Genomic DNA, 21211 nt, shown 5'->3' with positions numbered 1-21211 from the left:
AAATTAAAACCACAAAGAGGTAAAACACACGTACAAGAATGACTAAAATTTTTAGGGGCGCCTGGGTGGCTCAGTGGATTAATCCTCTGCCTTCGGCTCGGGTCATGATCTCAGGGTCCTGGGATCGAGCCCCGCATCAGGCTCTCTGCTCGGCGGGGGGCCTGCTTCCTCCTCTCTGCCTGTGTCTCTGCCTACTTGTGATCCCTGTCAAATAAATAAATAAAATCTTTAAAAAAAAAAAAAAAAAAAAAAGAATGACTAAAATTTTTAAAAGATGACCATACTCTGTGTTGGTGAAGATGTGGAACTGTGACTTTCATATACTGCTACTAGGAATATGAAATGGTGAAAACACTTGGGCAGTTTCTTAATATATCTACCATACAGCCCAGACATTCTAATTCTTGGCACTTACCAAAAAATAAAAACATATGAAGTAAAAGTACACACAAATGCTATACATGAATGTACAAAGCAGCTTTATTTTTAATCTTGAAATTGTCAAAAACCCTACCAGTAGGTAAAAGGGATAAACAAATTGTGGTATACCCACACAGTATAATACTGCTCAGCAATAAAAAGTAGCATGGCATATTTATATGAAATTCTCAGAAATGCAAACTAACCTATAGTGACATCAAACAGATCACTGATCACCTGAGGAACAGGCTGGTAGAGTAGCAGGAAAGAAAATCACAAAGGCACATGAGGAAACTTATGGAGGTTATAAAAATGTTCATTATTTTGATTGTAGTGGTGGTTTCATGGCCATAATGCATAAAAATTAATCAAACTACATACTTTAAATATGAATACTTTACTGTACATAATTATACTATAATAAATCCTTAAAAAAACAAAAAAAGGTCAATGAAATTGACAAAACCAAAAGCTAGTTCTTTGAAGAGATAAATAAAACTGACGCATCTCTAGACTGATCTGGGAAGAAACATTCAGAAATTACTACTATCAAGAATAAAAGAAATCACTATAATGACAGTTCCCACAGATATTAAAAACATAAAAAATATAATGAATAACTGTGTTGATTAAGTTGACAACTGCAATGAAGTGCACACATTCTCTGAAATAAAAAAATTACCAACACTAATTCAAGAAGGAACATTTGAGGTGTCAAGATGGCGGAGAAGTAGCAGGCTGAGACTACCTCAGCTAGCAGGAGATCAGCTAGAGAGCTTATCTAAAGATTGCAAACACCTGCAAATCCATCGGCAGATCGAAGAGAAGAAGAACAGCAATTCTAGAAACAGAAAAACAACCACTTTCTGAAAGGTAGGACTGGCGGAGAGGTGAATCCAAAGCGACGGGAAGATAGACCCCGGGGGGAGGGGCCGGCTCCCGGCAAGCGGCGGAGCAACGGAGCACAAAATCAGGACTTTTAAAAGTCTGTTCCGCTGAGGGACATCGCTCTGGAGGCTAAACCGGGGCGAAGCCCACACGGGGTCGGCGTGACCTCACGTCCCGCGGGGTCACAGAAGGATCGGGGGTGTCTGAGTGTCGCAGAGCTTGCGGATATTGGAGCGGGAAAGCCGGCTGCAGAGACAGAGCCGACAGTAAGCCCGCAGCTCGGAGTTGCCTTGAACGGGTTGCAGGCTCGGTGAGCTCGGAGCGCGGCCGGAGGTTAGGCAGACGCGAGTTACTAGGAGCTGTTCGCTGAGGGCGCACAGGGGAGCGGGGCCCGGGCTCTCGGCTCCTCCGGGCTGGAGACCAGGAGGCCGCCATTTGTATTCCCGTCCTCCGGAACTCTACGGAAAGCGCTCAGGGAACAAAAGCTCCTGAAAGCAAAGCCGAGCAGATCACCCAGCCCGGCCCCTGGTAAGGGCGATGTAATTCCGCCTGGGGCAAAGACACTTGAGAATCACTACACCAGGCCCCTCCCCCAGAAGATCAACAAGAAATCCAGGCAAGACCAAGTTCACCTACCAAGGAGTGCAGTTTCAATACCAAGGAGAGAGCAGCAGAATTCCAGAGGAGGAGAAAACAAACCACGGAACTCATGGCTTTCTGCCTGTGATTTTTTAGTCTTGCAGTTAATCTAATTTTTTTCTTTTTCATTTTTTTTCTCTTCTTCTGCTAAAATTTTTTATAACTTTTACCCTTTTCTTTTTTAACGTTTTTTAACTAGATTATCTAATATATATATATTTTTCTTTTTTATGCTTTTCTTTATTCATTTTCTTTTTTTTAATTCTTTTTTTCTTTCTTTCTTTTTGAACCTCTTTTTATCCCCAAATCAGAAGAGATCCTAATCTCTTCAATCTTTTTTTTTTCTTAATTCTTTTTTAAATTCTTGATTGAATTTTTAATTCAATCTCTTTTTTTTAATTCTTTTTTTCCTTTCTTTCTTTTTGAACCTCTTTTTATCCCCAAATCAGAAGAGATCCCAATCAGAAGAGATTGGGAGATCCCAATCAGAAGAGATTGGGAGGTCCCAATCAAAGGAGATCCCAATCAGAGGAGATCCCTCACCCAATCGTGAGGGGGGAGCAATCCCCTCTCACGATTTGGGATCTCTTCTGATTTGGTGAAAGCATATTTTCCTGGGATTGTTGCCACCCTTTTAGTATTTTACTTGCTCCTTCATATACTCTTAGCTGGACAAAATGACAAGGCGGAAAAATTCACAACAAAAAAAAGAACAAGAGGCAGTACCGAAGGCTAGGGACCTAATCAATACAGACATTGATAATATGTCAGGTCTAGAGTTCAAAATGACAATTCTCAAGGTTCTAGCCGGGCTTGAAAAAGGCATGGAAGATATTAGAGAAAACCTCTCCAGAGATATAAAAGCCCTTTCTGGAGAAATAAAAGAACTAAAATCTAACCAAGTTGAAATCAAAAAAGCTATTAATGAAGTTCAATCAAAAATGGAGGCTTTCCCTGCTAGGATAAATGAGGCAGAAGAAAGAATTAGCGATATAGAAGACCAAATGACAGAGAATAAAGAAGCTGAGCAAAAGAGGGACAAACAGCTACTGGACCATGAGGGGAGAATTCGAGAGATAGGTGACACCATAAGACGAAACAACATTAGAATAATTGGGATTCCAGAAGAAGAAGAAAGAGAGAGGGGAGCAGAAGGTATACTGGAGAGAATTATTGGGGAGAATTTCCCCAATATGGCAAAGGGAACGAGCATCAAAATTCAGGAAGTTCAGAGAACGCCCCTCAAAATCAATAAGAATAGGCCCACACCCCGTCACCTAATAGTAAAATTTACAAGCCTTAGTGACAAAGAGTAAATCCTGAAAGCAGCCCGGGAAAAGAAGTCTGTAACATACAATGGTAACAGTATTAGATTGGCAGGTGACTTATCCACAGAGACCTGGCAGGCCAGAAAGAGCTGGCATGACATTTTCAGAGCACTAAACGAGAATGCTATATCCAGCTAGGCTATCATTGAAAATAGAAGGAGAGATTAAAAGCTTCCAGGACAAACAAAAACTGAAAGAATTTGCAAACACCAAACCAGCTCTACAGGAAATACTGAAAGGGGTCCTCTAAGCAAAGAGAGAGCCTACAAGTGGTAGATCAGAAAGGAACAGAGACAATATACAGTAACAGTCACCTTACAGGCAATACAATGGCACTAAAATCATATCTCTCAATAGTTACCCTGAATGTTAATGGGCTAAATGCCCCAATCAAAAGACACAGGGTATCAGAATGGATAAAAAAACAAAACCCATCTATATGTTGCCTCCAAGAAACTCATTTTAAACCCGAAGACACCTCCAGACTTAAAGTGAGGGGGTGGAAAAGAATTTACCATGCTAATGGACATCAGAAAAAAGCAGGAGTGGCAATCCTTATATCAGATCAATTAGATTTTAAGCCAAAGACTATAATAAGAGATGAGGAAGGACACTATATCATACTCAAAGGGTCTGTCCAACAAGGAGATCTAACAATTTTAAATATCTATGCCCCCAACGTGGGAGCAGCCAACTATATAAACCAATTAATAACAAAATCAAAGAAACACATCAACAATAATACAATAATAGTAGGGGACTTTAACACTCCCCTCACTGAAATGGACAGATCATCCAAGCAAAAGATCAACAGGGAAATAAAGGCCTTAAATGATACACTGGATGAGATGGACATCACAGATATATTCAGAACATTTCATCCCAAAGCTACAGAATACACATTCTTCTCTAGTGCACATGGAACATTCTCCAGAATAGATCACATCCTCGGTCCTAAATCAGGACTCAACCAGTATCAAAAGATTGGGATCATTCCCTGCATATTTTCAGACCACAATGCTCTGAAGCTAGAACTCAACCACAAGAGGAAGTTTGGAAAGAACACAAATACATGGAGACTAAACAGCATCCTTCTAAAGAATGAATGGGTCAACCGGGAAATTAAAGAAGAATTGAAAAAAATCATGGAAACAAATGATAATGAAAATACAACGGTTCAAAATCTGTGGGACACAACAAAGGCAGTCCTGAGAGGAAAATATATAGCGGTACAAGCTTTTCTCAAGAAACAAGAAAGGTCTCAGGTACACAACCTAACCCTACACCTAAAGGAGCTGGAGAAAGAACAAGAAAGAAACCCTAAGCCCAGCAGGAGAAGAGAAATCATAAAGATCAGAGCAGAAATCAATGAAATAGAAACCAAAAAAACAATAGAACAAATCAACCAAACTAGGAGCTGGTTCTTTGAAAGAATTAATAAAATTGATAAACCTTTGGCCAGACTTATCCAAAAGAAAAGAGAAAGGACCCAAATAAATAAAATCATGAATGAAAGAGGAGAGATCACAACTAACACCAAAGAAATACAAACTATTATATGAACATACTATGAGCAACTCTACGCCAACAAATTTGACAATCTGGAAGAAATGGATGCATTCCTAGAAACATATAAACTACCAAAATTGAACCAGGAAGAAATAGAAAGCCTGAACAGACCCATAACCAGTAAGGAGATTGAAACAGTCATTAAAAATCTCCAAACAAACAAAAGCCCAGGGCCAGACGGCTTCGCGGGGGAATTCTACCAAACATTTAAAGAAGAACTAATTCCTATTCTCCTGAAACTGTTCCAAAAAATAGAAATGGAAGGAAAACTCCCAAACTCATTTTATGAGGCCAGCATCACCTTGATCCCAAAACCAGACAAGGATCCCATCAAAAAAGAGAGCTATAGACCAATATCCTTGATGAACACAGATGCAAAAATTCTCACCAAAATACTAGCCAATAGGATTCAACAGTACATTAAAAGGATTATTCACCACGACCACGTGGGATTTATCCCAGGGCTGCAAGGTTCGTTCAACATCCGCAAATCAGTCAATGTGATACAACACATCAATAAAAGAAAGAACAAGAACCATATGATACTCTCCATAGATGCTGAAAAAGCATTTGACAAAGTACAGCATCCCTTCCTGATCAAAACCCTTCAAAGTGTAGGGATAGAGGGCACATACCTCAATATCATCAGAGCCATCTATGAAAAACCCACTGCAAATATCATTCTCAATGGAGAAAAACTGAAAGCTTTTCCACTAAGGTCAGGAACACGGCAGGGATGTCCATTATCACCACTGCTATTCAACATAGTACTAGAAGTCCTAGCCTCAGCAATCAGACAACAAAAGGAAATTAAAAGCATCCAAATCGGCAAAGAAGAAGTCAAATTATCACTCTTCGCAGATGATATGATACTCTATGTGGAAAACCCAAAAGACTCCACTCCAAAACTGCTAGAACTTATACAGGAATTCAGTAAAGTGTCAGGATATAAGGTCAATGCACAGAAATCAGTTGCATTTCTCTACACCAACAACAAGACAGAAGAAAGAGAAATTAAGGAGTCAATCCCATTTACAATTGCACCTCAAGAAGGAACATTTTATTTCTTTTAAAGAATTAGAATCATAATTTAAAACCTTTCCAGAAACCCCCTCAAAACCTAAATAACTTTACTAGTGAATTCAACTAAGCATTTTAGGAGGAAATACTGGCATTCCCTTATATACCCTTTGAAAAGAGGAGGGAACACTGCCCAGCTCATTTTATGAGTCCACCATTATCCTGGTGCCAAGACCAGATAAAGACAGTACAGGAAAACTGCAGCGGTATCCCTAATATACATGGACCGAAAAAATACTTTATAAACCTATACATAACCCTGTTCTAACTGTAAGAAAACATCAGACAAACCCAAAAAAAGACATTCTACTAAATGCCTCAAAATTGTCAAGGTCATAAAAAATATGAAGAGCTGTCATAGTCTAGAGGAGCTTAAGGAAGATATAATGACTAAATCTAATATTGTATTTGGGATGAGAAAAAGGACATTAGGTAAAAATCTGCTAAGTACAGCCTTCAGTCAATAACAATGTATTAATGCTGGTTCATTAGTGGTAACAAATATATTACGGTATTTCAAGATGTTAAAAAGGTACACTGGTTGATGGTACTCAGAAACTCTGTAAACATCTTGCAACTTTCCTGTAAATATGAATCTCTTTTTTAACATTTATTTTTATTTTTATTTATTTATTTGACAGACAGATCACAGGTAGGCAGAGAGACAGGAAGGGAAGCAGGCTCCCTGATGAGCAGAGAGCCCGACGTGGGGCTTGATCCCAGGACCCTGAGATCATGACCAGTGCTGAAGCAGAGGCTTTAACCCACTGAGCCACCCATGCGCCCCAAATCTGAATCTATTTTAAAATAAAAGTTTATTTTAAAAAATCACTGTAATTCACTATATTAAGATTAAAAAAAAAGAAAGCAGCAACAATATACAATATATACAACAATATTTTGTCAAAATTCAACACCCATACTTGAAAAAACACTAAAAAACTAAAGAGATAATTCCTCAATTTAATACTGGACATCTACAAAAAGACTCTATAGCCAGCTAATATGTTGTGATGAAAGACTATTTTCCTGCCTAAACTAAGGAACAAAAAATGTTAAATCTGCTCACACCACTTCTATTAAACAATATACTAGAGTTCTAGCTAGTAAATTAAAGTAAGAAAAGAAAAACTGAACATTTCAGAATGGAAGAAGTAAAACTGTCTTTACTCATAAAGGAATTTGTACATAGAATATTCTGAGAAATCTACATTAAAGCTAATAGTTTTTTTTTTAAAAAAAACCTAACAATAAGTGAATTTAGTAAGATCAAAAATTAAAGGTCAATAAACAAAGACTCAACTGTATTTCTATATATTAGCAATGATCAAATGAAACAAGTGATAAAAAGTTACAATATCAACAAAAACCACGGACATCTTATTAGAAAGTTCAGTAAGGAAGATATGATATTAGCAAGAATAGACAGAGTGATTGAAAAGAATGGAGTTCAGAAGTAGACCTATACAAATATGGTGAGCTGGTTTTCGACAAAGTTTCCAGAAGGAAAACAGGTCCTATTTTCCCAATTGGCAAAAGAAACTCTTTACAGTCACTGGTATTGCAGCAACTGGGTATCTGCAAGGAAAAACAATAAACCTCTACCTTTACTTTATATAGTATGCAAAAATTAAATCACCTTTATCATAGGCCTAGCATAGAAGAAAACAGGATACTATCTTTGAGACTTTCAAATATTCAAATATTTCTTAGAGAAGACACAGACATATAAGCTATAAAAAACTTGTTGAATTTTTGCTCCTCAAAAAGGAGTATTAAAGAAAATGAAAAGACAAGACAGATTTAGAGGAAATATTTTCACTATATACATCTGACAAAGGACCTATATATCCGGAATATATAAAGAACTCTTATAATTCCCTAGGTTTACAAATAAAGAAATACACAAAAGTTCACTTTACAAAGGAATATGGGCAATAATTACATAAGATGATGCCCAATATCTTAGTCTTCAGGGAAATGCCAATTAAAACTACACTGAGATACCACTACATACCCAGTAGAATGCTAAACATTTTAAAATTGTCATTTATTTACTAAGTTTTGGCCAGGATGTGGAACAACTGAAGATCTCTTGCATTGTTGGTGGGTATATAAAATAGTACAAACACCTTAGAATACTGTCTGACAGTATTCTGTGTGTGACACACACACAGAAACACTTATATATGACCCAGTAATTTAACACTGTGGCATTTACCCACAGAGTGAAAACAGAAAAGACTTGCATAAAAACATTCACAGCAGTTTCCTTCATAATAGCCCCAAAGTGCAGACAACTCAAATGTCTATTGACAAGCGAATGAAGAAGCTCACTCTGGTATATCCACAAATGGAATACTCCTTGGAAATAAAAAGGAGCAAACTTCTGATGTATGGAACAGGGAAGAATCTCAGACACATTCTGCTGAGGCAAAAGAGACAGAGACGAAAACAAAACAAAACAAAACAAAACAAATTGGACAAAGGAAAGATATTTCCACTTGATAAAAGACAGAACTATTCTGAGTTTTATGGACCTCACAATATAGGTTTCAAACTAATAGAATAACAAGAAGAAACTGACATGTCCACAACTGAAGTGGAAAACACTACACTGGCTCTCTTAGTGAGTGACAGAAGAAGAGGACAAAATATTAGGAAGGACTGATGACTCACATAATTGGTAACATCCTTTTCAACATACATGTCATACTTCCAAATATCTGATTTTGCAACAAGTCACAAAAGTTAGAAATCATATACCATGCAATCATATTCTCTGGCATAGGCCAGAAACTTAGATGTTAACATTAAAAATTATAGTAAAAAGTGAAAATAAACCCAAGTACTACAAAATGCAATATACAACATTTCAACGTCCCTGCTTTATACTAGAAAATACCCAGAGTTAAGTAAATAATTACGTTAAACAATGTGATTTATAGGAATTTTTAGCTTCTTTGAGCTGGAGATAAAAGTAGCAGAAACATCTCAGAGCCATTCTATCATTTTCATTTAAAGTGATGATCTCTTGTCCGTCATGTCCAACTACATCAGAGAGAATCTAATGGCCACAAAGAGATTATAAGAGTACATTGAAGTTTCATAAACCTAGCTTCTAGAAATGTTCTTTATCTTATGAGATAGGAAATTCTCAAAACTGAAACGATTTTACTGAGGTAGTGTATAGTTTGTTGGGTAAGGTCACAAAATTTAACATCACAGAGAATGAACTGAGGGTTTTGGGCGGGAGGGGGGGTGGAGGGTTGGGTGAGCCTGGTGGTGGGTACTAAGGAGGGCATTATTGCATGGAGCACTGGGGGTGGTGCTCCACATAAACAATGAATCTTGGAACGTGAAAAAAAGAAAATAAAATTAAGATGTGTATATATGTAAGTATGTGTGTGTGTATATATATATATATCTCAAGAATATAGACAGAGTGATTGAAAAGAATGGAGTTCAGAAGTAGACCTATACATATATATATATATATATATATATATATGTATGTATGTATATATATAGTCTCCCTCATGGTGGGCAGTCTTTGAATAAATGACAACATTTATATGTATATATAAAATATATATGTGTATATATATATACATACATACACACACACACACACACACACAAAATACTTAACTAGGAACCTGGTAAATGGTAAGCATTCAATTTAAATTGTAGCTTTCTAAATTAACTATTTTTATTAACATACAATGTATTATTTGCCCCAGCTGTAAATCATCAGGCTTACACACCTCACAGCACTCACCATAGCACATACCCTCCCCAATGTCCATAACTCAACCACCCTCTCCACCTCCCACCCTGGAAACCCTCAGTATGTTTTGGGAGATTCAGAGTCCCTTATGGTTTGTCTCCCTTCCGATCCCATCTTGTTTCTAAATTGTAGCTTTTATTAGTATTTTATTAGTATTGCTAATACTAACACTTTGTCCTATACCATTAAAATTCTCCATGTTGAAAATTTGCTCAATAGGCCAATCTGTTAATATCACCACATTTATCCAGTCTTCAAAAGCTAGAAACTTCATTCTTAATTTCTTCTGTCTTATATCCACATCTAATTCTCCCTCTAAATTTTTCCCCTTCACCATGCAAGCTCTTCATTAACATGTGCCTGAATTTTTTTCAACTGTCTCCCTAAATAGCCTACCTGCCTTGACCATCTCTCTTCCAGTCAATTCTTTGATAGAGCTGTCTTTCAAAAACAAAAATTACATCACATCATTAACTCTGATTTTCTTAGATTACAGCCCTACTATCCAGAAATCCAAAGTCCTGAGGCTGACGAAGGCGATTCCCAGTCTGGTCTTTGTTTTGCTATCCTCATCACCCGTCACTCCTTCCTTAGAACTTTGAGCATTAGAATAGTGCACTGTGTCACCTGTTCCCTCTGCTAAGAAACTCCTACTAATCCATCAAACCCCAGCATAGACAGTATCACCTCTACGACACTCTCCCTTAAGGCCTAAGGCATTCGCTTTGTTGTTTTATTTCTACCTTCATTATAGCACTTATAGTCTATTAAAGTAATTTATTTCTGACTTTTTTTTCAATTAATTTATTTTCAGAAAAACAGTATTCATTATTTTTTCACCACACCCAGTGCTCCATGCAAGCCGTGCCCTCTATAATACCCACCACCAGGTACTCCAACCTCCCACCCCTCCGCCACTTCAAACCCCTCAGATTGTTTTTCAGAGTCCATAGTCTCTCATGGTTCACCACCCCTTCCAATATTTCTGACATTTTTTTCCTTAACTACTTGTTTGTGAGCTCCCTGAAGGCTAGTATAGAAAAACTCTTTATCTAGTAAGAGTGTCTCCCTCATGGTGGGCAGTCTTTGAAGAAATAAATGGCAACATTTTTGTAGGAAAAAGCTGAGATGTCAGAAATAAAACACATACACTGTTACAACTTCCAAAAGCTTAGCATATTTATTCCTTAACTCCATTCTTCATGTTATAAGTTTAAGTAAATCCATCGAATTTTATTTATTTTTAATATATGTACATACATGATCTATAAATACAGTAAAGAATATTCCTACTGTGCACAGCATCATACATGATGGTGATTTGATCATAAAATTATGTACATAAACTTTGAAGCCAAGTGACAGAAAAAGGTATCAAGAAAGATACCCATGAATACAGACTAAAATTTCATTTTACCCCTGTATTTTTTGTGCATTTTTCTAAAATGCACATATTTAACTCTCTAACAACTATGTATTTAAAGAACAAACAAGAAAATAGATACTCCAGAAAGCCATGGTTATCAAAAAGTTTAAGATTATTAAATATCTTAATTTATAGAGTATATATCACAGAAATCTGCTAAAGGACCATGCTTATAGAAATTAATTTCTTCCCCCAAAACAGAAGGGTTAGTTTCAACGAAGGAGAAAAAAAAGCAACCAAAACCAAAGATACATAAATGCAAAATGAAGTGGACAATTGAAGCTTGGTTGGTCTTCAATTATCCAGATGTTTCAAGCTCAAGTGGTTTGGGGACCTCACAAGCCTCAAATTAGTGCCACAATCCCGTGCTTTGCCTTGTGTATATACGCACATAATGTTAAGAACACTGTTTGGCCACACATAAACAACTCTTTCAACTCATTAATAAAAAGACAAATAACCCAATTAAAAATGCGCTAAGTTTTAAATAGAACCTTTCCCCCAAAAGATACAACTGGCAGGTAAACACATGAAAAGATGATCAATGGCATAATGAAATGAGAAGCAGAAGAGGCGCCTCTTCATGCTGGCTGAGGCAGCTATAGTCAAAAAGCCAAAAAATAACAAGGGTTGTTAAGGGCGTGGAAAAAGCAGAGCGCTTACATGTTGCTGGAGGGAGTGTAGGATGGTGCAGCTGTGCTGGAAAACAGTTTGGCAGCTTCTTAAAGAGCTAAACATAGAATTATCACACGACCCAACAATTCCACCCTAGCTATATCTCCAAGAGCAATGAAACACATGTTCACACAAAACCTGTATGTGAATTTTCACAGCAGCTTTATTCGTAATAGCTAAAAAGTGGAAATTATCCAAACAGCCATTAACTGATCAGCAAATAAACAAAATATGGTGTATTTACCACCTAATGACATTGTATTTCACAACTGAAAGTAATGAAGTATGAGTATAAGGTACAACACGGAAGAACCTTGAACACATCACGCTAACTGGAAGAAGCCAGCCAAAAAAAGACCACACAGTGCATGACTGCATTTATACGAAATGTCTAGAAGAGGCGAAGCTATAGGAAATGAAAAGAGATGAGTGGCTGCTCAGAACTGTAGACAGGGAAGAAGGGACATGGGAGATAAAGAGGAAGGACAGCTAATGGCTATGGGGTTTCTTCTAGGAGGAATGAGAACACTCTAAGTCTATGGTAACGCGGGTGCCTCGATGGCTTCAGTTAGTTAAACATTCGACTCTTGGTTTCGGCTCAGGGCATGATCTTGCAGTCCCGGGGTGGAGCCCTGTGTCGTGTCAGGCTCCCTGTCAGCAGGAAGTCTGCTTCAGACCCTCTCTCCCTCTCCCTCTGTTCCTCCCATCACTTGTACCCATGCTCTCTCTCTAACAAATAAATAAATTCTTAAATAAATAAACAAATAAGTAAAATTAAATAAATTATATAAAATATTTATAATATATAAATATTTTATGTTATAAATTAAATAAAATAAATAAAATCTTAAAAGAAGATGACTGTGGTAATAGTTGCACAATTCTGTGACTAAATTAAAAAGAACCGAATTGTATACTTTAAATAATTTTTTAAAGATTTTATTTATTTCAGAGAGAGAGAGAGAGATCACAAGCAGACAGAGAGGCAGGCAGAGAGAGGGAGGAGGAAGCAGGCTCCCCGCTGAGCAGAGAGCCTGATGCTCTATCCCAGGACCCTGAGACCATGACCTGAGCCGAAAGCAGAGGCTTAAGCCACTGGGCCACCCAGGTGCCCTGAATTGTATACTTTAAATGGATGAATTGTATGGTATAAACTGTATCTCAATAAAGCTGTTTAAAGAAAGAAAGAATGTCATCTGGCCCCCTTTCCAACAAATTACATGATCTGGAAAGCGACCATTTTCATTTATAAATGGAAACAGTAAGTATTTCCATCTTTCCACCTCTACCTATAAGAATACATAAAAGGTACATGGGAGAAACATTCTAGAAAGCTAGTTTAATAAAGTGAAGATGACTACTTGTTATCTATTGATGCCTTACAAACTACTCCAAACATAGCAGCTCATCACCTCACATATTCTCTACTGGTCAGGAACCAGGGAGCGGCGTAGATTGCTGGCTGAGATTGCTTCTGAGGCTGAGTCCCGCTGGGGCTGCGATCTCTGAAAACTTCACTGGGGCTGGAAAATCTGATTCCAAGCTGACTCATACAGCTGTAGTTGGAGGCTTCAGTTCCTCCCCTATCAGCCTCTCCACAGGACTGTTCAGAACATGGTTTCCCACCAAACAAGAGATCAGAGAGACAGAGAGAGTATGACAATAAGACAGAAGCTTGGTCTTAATCTTAAAAGTGATACACCATCATTTTTGCAATATTGTGCTTGTTATACAGATCAATTCTGATCAGAGTGGGAGGGGATTAGACAAGAGTGTGAATACCAGGAGGTGGGAATCCCTGGAGTCATTGTGGAGGCCAGCTACCAAAATGACATTATAACAACAAACAGACCAAAATCCAACACAAGTGAATGCTTGACCTTTGCAATGAAAGAGGACAGCCAGGATACATAGTTCTTAGCAGCACCACAGACATACTCCTGGGGATGCAAGAGTTGTGATAAAAAGGTTTGCAAGGAACAGTCATACCATTTTCTGTTCTCTATGTGATGAAGCTACAATTAGTATAAAGAAACAAAACTGTGAAGTTGAGGGCTGGTGGAAGAAGTACATAAATGATTTAGTCAACCTCACTCTCCCCTCCTTCCTACCACTGACAGATGAGCAAACAGTCCTTGTTGCAGAAAGGCTAAGTGACTCTACCGAGGTCATACAGTGATTGAGCAGGAATAAGACCCCATTCTCTGTGTCTTCTCAATACACCAGGAGCTACACATCAGAGAACTAATGGCAGTGACTCATAGCACAGATGCAAGCATTACATCGCATCTATTAAACAGCCAGTCACTCCAGAAGTGATACTTCTTTCTGTGGTTTTCTGATGCTGGCTGTGTTACTTTCTCAGGCAGTAGTGGACTCTTACCCTTCTTTCCACTCCAACTGAGAGCTGTCCTACTGAGCTGGAGGAGGAAGGGCTCACTCATTCAGCTCAGCAAATATTACAGAGTCTCTCTTCCATACCCACCACTGAACATGGAGATGTGAAGAACGAAGACGTGGTTCCTTCACTCACAAAGCAGATAGACAAGTTGAGAAAACAAGTCCTAAACATGGAACACTAAGAAATTATACACCATGTGACAGGGCGGAGCAAGGATTTATGTATTTTCAACAGTTTTATTTAATAAAAAAAAACCTTACATAATATTTACAGTGTGCCAGATGCATTATAGTATCAACTCTCTGAATCCCCTATGAGGTCATCCTCATTTTATAGATGAGGAAAGCGAGGCCTTAAGAGGCTAAGGAACTTGTCCAAAGTTCTTTCTCTTGGTAAGAAGCAGGGCCAGATTCTACCCAGGTAGGATGGCTGCAAGGTCCACACTTTCTTAACCACCATTCTATGAAGCTTCTTGATAGTAGTGACAATTATTCTTCCACCTCCCTCCAAGTCCTTTTTTCAGGGTTCTGAAGGAAAGTCAGTAATGGAACTTTAAAGCTCCTCTGAGGAATCCTAGCTTTCAGACTGCACAGGGGAAGGGAGGACATAGTCCAGTAGAGTAAGAATGTCTCAGGACAGTGGCCAGCCCCATGAGAGGGGTGTGAATGGGGAGTAAATATCACTAATGAGGCAGTCAGTGCTTTCCTGGTGCCAATATGAAAGATAAAATTAAATCATAACTGCAGTGAGCAAATTAAGCTATAGTTGGGAAGAAGAAATTAAATGGATGCACTGTTCTGCAAGGACAAAATAAATTAATTTGACTCTCAAATTGCACTAGAATGTGGAGACACTTAATATAATCTTCTGATGATGCCCTCCCAGCATCATGCCATAGGAAAACAGCACAACACACCAGGAACAGATGTATTTGGTTATTTTTGAAAGAAGATGAAAAGTAGTTTGAAAAGAATAAGGTGATCTGTGGGTCTGGAAAGTCTTTTCCCTTTAATAAAGCAATGAGTTCCGTTTTGGTAAAAATTTGCCAACTTTGCCACTTTATAAAGCAATAGCTGTCTCTTTCCTTTACAACCAAATCTTACAACTTTGGAAAATGTTCCTCACAAGGAAAGAGGGATCTTGCAGGCCGCCGGCAATCTTCAAGTATCTAAATCCTATTTGGTGTTCTTCTGATCACACACCTTGAATTATCTATGTGTCTCTCAATGAAAACCAATGGATGCATGTCCCAAACTCTAAGAAGAGGCCTCCTGCAGAGCTGGCTGGCAGAGAGTGCAAGGCAGCACAATGATGAGTATCCGGCACAGGTTTTCTTCTAAGATAATGTGTCTATGTAGTTTATTTGTGATTTTGAAAAGATATTAAGGATTTTTAAAAAGTTCCTCTAAAATTCAATATCTTATTTCAAAGTCTTGTACCAAGAAACTATCTAGATAGGGAAGGTATACAGAGTTCCAAAAGAAAGTCTAGTAACTGACCTTTCCGGTAAATTATATTTAACTGTCACCACAACTATCCTAGGGTTTGCAGTATGAGAATGGCCTTTATGAGGTCATTCAATTCATTCCAGTTACCATATCTGGAAAGTTCACACTGAACAATCACAAGTGGAGGTGGTTTTTCATTCTGCGATGAAAGTAGACTTGGCCACACTCCTTAGTAAACCACTCCAGAGTACAAATGCACTCCTTGCATATGAAAGGATGATGTGTTATCATCTACTTTAGATAAGTATTAAAGTTATAATGCTAACATAACAGAGAAAAAAAGGAAATGGGGTAATGAGAAATTTGTAGAACACAATGGGGGATAGCCTAGCTAAGGTAATGTTAGTGTGTGTGTGTGTGTGTGTGTGTGTGGTCATGCACAACAGAAATGAACTGACCAAAAGGAAGCAGAAGCCAGCCAACAAACAGCTGCTGTCCTAGTTCTCCAGCACCTTCTGATGTGGCTCGCTCATCCTAGCATCCCTATCCGAGACTGGCCAGTTCTGTATGTGTCTCATCTTGATTCATAGTTCAGCACATATGGCTCTCCTCAAAATCCTTCGTCTGGAGGGGCCAAGCAAACCATGTCAATTCTCCTTGTCTTAGGACCTTATTTCCCAGAATCATTCTAGGCATACTTTGAACTTCTGCTTAGGGAGACCTCAAGAGTTGTCAGGGTCTACCAAGAATAAATACCAAATGTTCTGAGTTAATCCTGCATCAGGCCAGATCCAGAAATATAATTGTCTTGTAAAATGAATTTAGTATTAGAGACCAGTTAGCTTCTAGACTGCATCTTTCCCCCCTTTTTATTTCTAATCTGCTGTGGTGCTCAGAGAGTTTTTCTATGAGCATTCTGTATACTTCTACTTCTGTTGTTACTACTGCTACTGCTACTGCTACTACTACTACTACTACTACTAACAATAACCTTCAGACATACAGCACTGATTACAGGCTGGTGATTACATTAAGGAATTTACATATGTAAGACCCATTTAGTCTTCTTTACAATCTTATGAGATAGGTTATTATCCCTGGTTTAAAAACTTACCCAACATCATAAAGCTAGTAAAGACCAGTATCAGGAGTCACACCTGGCAATCTGGCTCAAGAATCCATGCTCTTAGACGCTATATCATAGCCCTTTGTTTGACTGATGCAAAGAAAATACCATCAAAACCAGAGACCTGCCACTTCCAATCCCATCTCTTAAGTCTATAATCAACTGTTGACCTAGGGCAAATGTTTGACTCAATTCCCACCACATAAGGATCCAGGCTCAATGAGTTACTTCTGGTTATACGATGCTATAATGATGAAGTGGGATTTTTCACTAACAAATTTTGCTGGATGAGTCAGGAGGTTTAAAGCTTGAAAATGAAATACATCTAAGGGAAGGAAAGAGGCAACTAATAATAACCAAGTCAATTTTCTAAGAATTTTCACACTTCATATTTTGTGATGAAAGCATTAGATTTATACTTTTACAGAGGAAAACACTCAGAGAATAAGTGATTTTTCCAAGGTCACACAGAAAGTCAGGATGGACAGCTGGCATGGGAATGCAGCTAAAGCCCCAGCCCTTCCTGTGGCATCACAGTGCTGCCCTGCCTGTCCTCTCAGCAGCAGGGAGCAGAGATTGAAAAGGGAACCTATGTAAAGTCCCTAACATGAAGTCTTGCAAACAGCACACACACAGTAAATTAATTCGGATGTGGGGATGGAAATAGGTGAATATCAACTGAAAAGTGCTAACAGATTGTAACTAAAAACAAAAGTGGGTACATTTTTGCGTAACTTCTAGAGGGTGGTACCTATCAAAACAAGCGAACTTCTGGAGGGAAACTCTGTATGACTTGAAACTCTGTGTGACTTGAATCTGTATGACTTGAACTCTCCCTGAGTAAACAATGAAGAAATACCATGAGAATGCCAATAAATGTGGTACTTCTAGATCAGATACATGAGTTCGTGGGGTGTTTTGCTGCATGAAAAAACTTCCTAACAATAACTCAGAGTCACTTTGTCAAAAGCAATCTGCCTTTCTCCCTAGCTAGAATGTCACCAATAATACTGACGAACAAGGCAAGTCTCTCATGTGTTGACTACCTACGGGAGGGCAGGAAAGGCAGAAATCTAAGAAACTACTAAACTGTGAAAACTTACTAAGTTCTGTTCTGGTTTGGAAAAGGAGTCACTTACTCACTCACCAATTCAGCCAACAAATAATAATTGAACACAAGTTATGTACAAAATGGCAGGTATGTCCCTGCATGGGACAGAACGGGCAGAATGTCCCATTTTAAATGTCAGTGACTTTCAAGGGAGCATGACATAGATGGTGATGCCAAAGCAGAGGCAGGAATGCTTAGGATGAAAAGCTCCAGAAGCATGAATGTTATCTCTAACGGGTTAGAGGCGTGCCTGAAGGAAGTGACACCTGAGCCAATGTGAGAGCACAATATGCCGAGGGCACTGCAGTAGTAAGAATGACTAGAATTCAGAGTACGCATAAGGAAGGCTTCTGACTGAATTTCACAAATCATAATTATATAGCCATAGAACTAGAGGTAGAAGGGTTTTTATGAGAAAGTAAGTTCTATACAGTCTCATTTTACATTTACAGAAACTAAGTCCTCTAATTAGGTGCCCAGGATGTCCCCATGAGGACGCTACATGAGGTGAGGCTGTTCTCAAATACAGAACTGAATGCTGCTAAGTTGAGAGTAAAAACAGCTGAATGCAGCCACATGGGAGAACCACGACGACACTTACTAACATAATTACTTAGAGAAATCTCCTCTAGCTGATCTGAATGGTATCCACATACAAAAAAGAAAAGCTAAAGATCTATAAACCACCCCTTCTTATGTACTATAAGGACTGATCCAAGAACACAGGAAATAAAACTTCAACATAGTTAACTCACCAATTAACCTGTGTTCCCTCTCTTTTAAAACTAGCTGGCAATGGGTATTAAGGAGGGCACGTATTGCACAGAGCACTGGGTGTGATGCATAACAATGAATATTGCAACACTGAAAAAATAAAATAAAGCCAAAAAAATTTTAAATACAAAAATAAATAAACAAAGATAGTATCTTATTAAAATAAATAAATAATAATAAATAAATAAATAAACAAAACTCTTATTCATTAAATTCAATAAAAATTGAGGTGCAACAGCTATTAAATGAAATGATTCTTATAAATCCCTTGCAGATGTTTGCTAAACTTTGGACAAAACTTTTACTGTCATTAATTACTAAGCAACACATTACTGGGAAACCATAGTAGAAACAGTAAAATTCTGTCACAAAGCCAAAATTAAGTAAGGGTGACTGTGTATTTAATTTAAGAAATATGAAGTACTACAGTACTCTATTTCTTTTACAGTTTAGTTCCCATGATATTACATGTAAAAAAATAATAAAGATTCTTTATTCTTTTTAGGTACTAGATCTTATTGTACAAAGTTCTAATTGAAGCAAGTATGCTATCAGCTTGGCCTTTAGAAGGTTTTCATGTTTCCTGGGTGCAACTGATAGTAAGCAAAATTCTTTTTTTTAAAGATTATTTTATTTATTTATTTGAAAGAAAGAGAGAGAGAGAGAGAGAGTAAGCACATATGTACAGGGGTGGGGAGGTGCAGAAGAAGAGACAGGATCTCATGCAGACTTGGTGCAGAGCATGGAGCCCAACATGGGGCTGGATCTCACAACCCTGAGTTGAAATCAAGAGTCGGACACTTAACTGACCAAGCCACCCAGCTTTCCCTAAAACCACTCTTTTAAAAAAGGGATTCTTTTGGGACGCCTGGGTGGCTCAGTTGGTTAAGCAGCTGCCTTCGGCTCAGGTCATGATCCCAGCGTCCTGGGATCGAGTCCCACATCGGGCTCCTTGCTTGGTTGGGGGTGGGGGCTGCTTCTCCCTCTGTCTCTGCCTGCCGTTCTGTCTGCCTGTGCTCGCTCTCTCCCCCTTTCTCTCTCTGATAAATAAATAAAATCTTTTAAAAAGGGATTCTTTTGTAGTTTGCCATAGTGGTTCTCCACCAAGGGTATACTAGAACCAACCATGAGGAGTTTGTGACAATTTTGCAGCTGTCTGGATCCCACTGTAGAACACTAACTAGAAAGTTTTGGAAACCACCAAACTAGAAGACCTTTATAGTTCCTTCCAATCCAGAGATTATATTACCTACAAAAACCTGTACACATTAAATACCCAACAGCTTTCTTTTTGTACACACTGACTGCCCAACGTTGCACAGAGTAAAAGCACTATTTCCGTACAACAGATGAAGACCCTATTCCCCTGTGCTATTCACTCACTTTATTGACCTGGAGAGGCTCATAAGAAATGAAGACTAAAACATATACAACTTCAACTTAAATAGCTTTTTTCCTGTGGTTATCTTTATACAAGTCCACCATATTCCATTATTTCTGAGGCAGAATTTTGGAGAACTGACTCTAAAGTAAGCCCTAATTACTGCAGAGGTGATGGGAAGGCCAGAATGGGGAAGGACATGGCTGTGTATTAGCGCACTGGTTCTCTACCCCACAACAATTCCAGTAAGGTGGGTTTTAAGTGTTGTCAGTGTATCTGACCTGGTACTTCATCTGCCTCTTTCTTCTCAACCTTATTAGACCCAGTTTCCTAATGTGATACCAACATCTATGTGTATGTATTCATTTCCATTCCTCCTTTTTTATCATGAAATGAAATTCACAGATATTTAACAGAATTTCAAAAGTATCAATGTAATGCCCTAACAGTAATACAAAAGGAAAATAGAATGAGAGTAATTAATAATAAATTATGTTTTTCATTAGGTACATGCTCTTGCAGGACTGTACTAAAAGACAATGAAGTGCTCAGATGCTTATACTATGTACAGTTCATATATTTAAATTTAAGAAAAGTCAGATGGTAAGATACCATAACACACAAGTACAGGAAAATGAAGTCAAATGATTTTTTGAAATGGTCCCAAACATTATAAAGTACAATTATCTTTTGATATGAGAGGTAGTGGCATTTCTGGAAAATTTAGTGTTTATTAAAACAAAAGCATATAGAAATACCTTGTCTTTTTATATAAAATAAAGTTAAGTTATAGGCAGGATAAATATAAAATTGTTCAGTTCCCTTCACAAACATGCCATGCATGGGACCCTCAAAGCCACAAAGGTACCCCACAATTCTATGATTTGCACGATAACCTGTGCATTACATGATGCCTACCATCTCTGGCCATTGCCCACTAAATTGCTGAGATAAACTCAAATTCTCCCCACTAAATTGCTGAGATAAACTCAAATTCTCCACAAAATTCCAAACTTCCAAACACAAACTTTAAGTATCTACATGTATACTATTACAGATTCTCACAAGTTTAGGAGTAAGTAGGCCACTACTGACCACTACAGGCCACTACTGACCTGATCTTGGGCTGAAGATTCTCTGATATTTATATCAAAT

General features: G+C 38.1%; 1 protein-coding gene across 2 annotated transcripts in view; it reads right to left on the bottom strand.

Annotated features, from left to right (window-relative positions):
- The window catches only part of ARHGAP20 (Rho GTPase activating protein 20), a 138692-nt gene that overhangs the window by 96679 nt on the left and 20802 nt on the right, over positions 1 to 21211 (bottom strand). The window lies entirely within an intron of this gene.

This window comes from Neovison vison, chromosome 7 (genome assembly GCF_020171115.1).
Source record: "Neovison vison isolate M4711 chromosome 7, ASM_NN_V1, whole genome shotgun sequence".
NCBI lineage: Eukaryota > Metazoa > Chordata > Mammalia > Carnivora > Mustelidae > Neogale > Neogale vison.
The sequence above is the reverse complement of the archived record's forward strand: the minus strand, read 5'-3'. Positions and strand labels throughout refer to the sequence as shown.